This window comes from Coffea arabica, chromosome 11e (genome assembly GCF_036785885.1).
Source record: "Coffea arabica cultivar ET-39 chromosome 11e, Coffea Arabica ET-39 HiFi, whole genome shotgun sequence".
Taxonomy (NCBI): domain Eukaryota; kingdom Viridiplantae; phylum Streptophyta; class Magnoliopsida; order Gentianales; family Rubiaceae; genus Coffea; species Coffea arabica.
This window is the reverse complement of record NC_092331.1, coordinates 28,171,978-28,176,832: the sequence shown is the minus strand read 5'-3', so window position 1 is coordinate 28,176,832 and position 4,855 is coordinate 28,171,978. Positions and strand designations below refer to the sequence as shown.

Genomic DNA, 4,855 nt, shown 5'->3' with positions numbered 1-4,855 from the left:
CGGTTTGGAAATGTGAATAGCGTACTGCAGAAGTTCGAAATGTATGGGGGTGTGACGGAATTAACATAAATATAATGGGTCTACGAATAAAACACCGAAAATGAAGCATAAGCAGTACTATCTACTTATGGGCATTACATCAACAAAATGCTTTTTATTTATGGGCATTTTACTCTGAAGCATAACATTTATGTAAAATACATAAATATTTGTAACTAAAATTGAAAAACTGTTACACTAATATTTTTACGAAAGGAAAATTGATTGTTCTGTATTAAACATAAATTGATTTTTGTGAAAGCAAAAAGCATATTGCCCATAACATACCTGCTCTTTATGATTTTTTTGCATTACATGAATAAAAGGCTAGCTATTTATGAGCATTCCACTCCGAATCACTACATTTATGTAAAATACATAAATGTTTGTAACTAAAATTGAAAAAGTGTTACACTAATATTTTTACAAAAGGGAAACTAGTAAATTTTACCAAATTTTAAATATGTGAAAGTAAAAAAGTTTTTGCCCATAACATACCAGCTCTTTATGAATTTTTTGCATTACATCAACAAAATATTAACTATTTATGGATATTTTACTGTGAATCATATTTAGGTAAAATACATAAATGTCTGTAACTAAAATTGAAACAGTATTATATTTAGATTTTTACGAAAGGGAAACTGGTATATTTTGCATTTTACAAATTTTAAATATATGAAAGTAAAAAAGATTGCGCCCATAACGTACCAGCACTTTATGAAAATTTTAAGCATTACATGAACAAAATACAAGCTATTTATGGGCATTTTACTCTGAATCACTATATTTATGTAAACTACATAAATGTTTGTAACTAAAATTGAAAAAGTGTTACACCTATATTTTTACAAAAGAGAAACAGGTAAAATTTGTATTTAACATAAATTAAATATGTTAAAGTAATATTAAAGGTGATTTTATTAGTTACTTAATTTGTTGGTAAGAAACAAGGTTTCTTTTACAAAAAATTTTTATTGGATTTTTTCAAATAATTAGGATATAAAGGTAAATTTTCACAATCTTTTGTTAGCAATAGACTCCAATTTTCTCCTAGGCAATGACGAAACCAATATTTTTTCCTTGGAGGAAGGGCCAAAATGATTGACAAATAAATTTATTTTAATATGTTATGTTCAAAATAATTTTCATCTATTTAAATATATGGCATCCTAAAATACCAAATATTAACTTTAATTATAAAGGTATGTCTATTTAATAAATATGTAGTATAGTCATAACTAAAATTAAGACAAGAAATAACATTTGATTAAATATTTTATAGGAAAAAATGCACTTTTCATCCTCAAAATTTGGATGGTTGACCAATTTCATTCTCAAAGTTTCACCCCAAACATATTGCATCCTCAAAGTTTCGTAATTTTGGCCAATTAAGGACAATTGACGGGAAATGAAGAATTGATCGTTAGAACCAACGATTTTACCCAACAAAAAATGGGTAAAATCGAATGGAGTCATTTTTAATGGAACAATTGCAACGGACAAAAAGCTCAATTCTTCTCCTTCTTCCCTCTGCCTTTCTGCAACCGCAAAAATTTTTTGTCAATCTCTGGAGTTTTAACGACCGTTATATAACTTTCAAAACAAATAAATTCATTCTAAATTTTTATTTGGAATTATTTCATAAACCAAATCGCGGTCACTTTCTGTAAAGTATCACTTTCCCATAAAAGACCAGCTCTTTATGCCTTTCCTCCATTATAGGAACAGAGTACCCGTTTTTTCATAACTAAATTTATTTATCGAATAAAATAAAAATAAATCCATTTTCTAATAAAGAGACCAGCTCTTTATGGCTTACCTCCATTATAAGAACAGAGTACCTATTTTCTCATAAACAAATTTATTTATCAGATAAAATAAAAATAAATTCGTTTTTTAATAAAAAAACCAGCTCTTTATGACTTTTTCCCATTTTAAGATCAGAGTACCAATTTTTTTATAAACAAATTTATTTATCAGATAAAATAAAAATAAACCCGTTTTTTAATAAAAGACCAGCTCTTTATGATTTTCCTCCATTATAAGAACAGAGTACTCATTTTGAAGGTAAAAAGGAATTTGTTTATCGGATAAAATAAAAATAAACTTATTTTTCAATAAAACACCAACTCTTTATGACCTTTCTCCATTATAAGAAATGAGTGTCCATTTTATCATAAATAAATTTATGTAACAAATTGTCATGGCCCTTGTTCCTTCACATGTGTGTAGGGACGGTAATTGTCATGGATTGCTTACAACTTATTCCATCCAAACCTTTTCTTATAATGGAGTTTCTGATTTTATCCAAGTAATAAATTATTTCCGTGAAAAAAAAATAAAAACTTTATGGAGAAAAGCCACAAAGAACTGGTGTTTTATTGGAAACCATCGACTCCTTACTAAAGACGATCAAATGCGGTTAGATGATTTTCTTGCAAGAAAGTTGCCAAAAACAGTTTTGTGACTATAGTTGCTACTTTTTTTCAACCATTTTTTTAGCAAGAGGTATCATTAATGTCAATATTGAGATATAGCAAAAGTTTTATACGAAATAACAAACCAATTTGTCATTACAAATGCAAAACGAGCAACAATATATTACAATCAATACTATCAACAGTACAAAGCATAAAGATACTCAAACCAAATCCTAATTAGGCTTTAATATGTACAACCAAAATTGTCAGGAACAACAAATGCTAAGATAGACCATGTGCCGATATACAATGAGTATCATGTTTGCATTAATTGGCGAAATCCATAATTGAAGTAGCTTGTAAGAGCTTCATAGCCAGGTTTACTACAATCCACCATCAACCTACAGAGTCCAATGAAAAAAAAAATTATTAAACAGAAATTTACATTGATAGTTAGATAAATTAAACCTGCATTAGCCTAATATATCAACTAGGACATTGATCCTTATATTGTTCCATGAAAAGAAATGAAAATGAGGGACTTTTAAAAAATGCTAAGGATCACTTTTATTAACCACAAGTACAAAATGTGAACTGAATTTCAAACTACAAGTTGGTAGCATGTACTTAAGATGAAGAAATCATTATGACCCCAATTAACATGAAATCAATTGCAAAGTAACGCCAAGACTGTTTCCTTTAACACAAAAATCGTAAATGCATTCACCCATTGCAGTTCATTCAAAATTGAGAAGTAGCTAAGCAAGCGTAACATTCGAACTTAGAAAGCATGAAATGAACTTGAAAAAAGGAATTACATTTTACTGCCAACAAGGCTTCTAAGGTGCAAATAGCCAATGAGATCCTTTTTTCTAATCTTTATTATTTTTGTCCAGTATGTTCACTTAAAAGAAAACTATATTCTATTTTCTAGATCTTTAGTTAAGAAATAAACAATAAAATTAAATCATCAAATAGCAAAAAAATCAAATGCATTAAAACTTGCACAAACATTCAGGAGGAGGAGAAGTTATCACCTAAGAGAATCACATGCAGTGCAATAAAAGCATTAGAATTAGCCCAAAGGAAGGGAAAAAATATGCTTCACGAATGGTCCTACAACACTGAAACATAAAACAATAGATAATGATGAAGCACCACAAACTAGTCCAAAGACAAGCAAAATCACCTACACCATCAATCCTAATCACCAATCGGAGTAGAAAATCATCCAAAATTTCAGTTAAGTCACTGAATAAATAAGGCTTCAATCTTAGAACATGTCATAATCAGTGTTTAGCATTCAAAAATTGTGTAAGATACAGGGGGTTTGGGACAATAAAAGGGGACAATTAGGGCTGGGCAACGAGAGGTACGGAGGAATGGAAGCGAGAGTGGTAAAGAGAGGAGATTGAACAATACAACAAAGCAGGGAAAAATCAAATCGTGGAAGGAAGAATTCTAGTATGAAAATATGTTGGAGACTACCTGAAATCTTAGATCTGAAATTTTGACGGGCAGTTTTCATTTTGCCTTCCAGTAAGACCCCTTTCTCTACTCCAACCGAGATGCCCATTCATTCTAATCCACTGAAGTAGATGTTTACAATTTCAAAAAGTTTATCTTGCGATTGTTAAATTGACCAAAAATGCAAGAAAAAGGCAATTGACAAAACAGAGATGAAAATAACATATCTACTTAAAAAACCTACACCATCGCTTTTCCTTGAAGTTTGCCATTGCATCGGAAGGGTCTTTAAAGTGTGTCCATGATTGTATAAATTTAGATCTGGGTGCTAGAGAGGAAGAGGGGAACCATATGTCTACGGAAAACTGAAAATTGATAGAAAGGGAAAGAGAAATAGAAGGAGAAAGGTGCAGAGGAGGTTGCGATTGAACTTTCGAGGGCTCTGATCTGAGAACAATATTTGAAAAAGTAGCCCTGCAAGTATGGAAGGCTTGGAATTCATGTGGTGCTACGCTTGACAAGTGCTGTGCCGGGAATGGTTAAAAAATTTTCAATGCACGGCTCTGCTAAAAATTGCAAGGGACCAAAATTTTGAAATTTTCACAAAAAAACACCCATGATTTTCCACCAATAACATGAAACTTTGGCCCACTCGAATCAGTATTTGGAGGGAAGCTTTTCCGCACTCATTTTGGCTCCAATTTTTGATGAGGCATTATTGTCCTTTTCCTTGCTACAAGTCTCTTAATAGTGTCAAGCTTTCTACTTCTTGCTAAAGTTGTTGTCGTTAATACCCTTTTTGTTTTAGTAAACGGAGGAAAGTTATAAAGAACTAGTGTTTTATTGAAAAATATATTTTTTTTCATTCGATTAATAAATTTATTTATGAAAAAATGGGTACTCTGTTCTTATAATAGAGAAAAACT

General features: G+C 30.5%; 1 long non-coding RNA gene across 1 annotated transcript; it reads right to left on the bottom strand.

Moving 5' to 3' along the window:
* Positions 1-2,674: 2,674 nt before the first annotated feature.
* LOC140021039 (uncharacterized) lies at positions 2,675-4,368 on the bottom strand. Its single transcript, XR_011825018.1, has 3 exons — positions 4,174-4,368; positions 3,951-4,051; positions 2,675-2,863 (listed from the first exon to the last, which is right to left on the bottom strand). It is a non-coding gene; the product is annotated as an uncharacterized lncRNA (long non-coding RNA).
* Between the last annotated feature and the right edge of the window lie 487 nt (positions 4,369-4,855).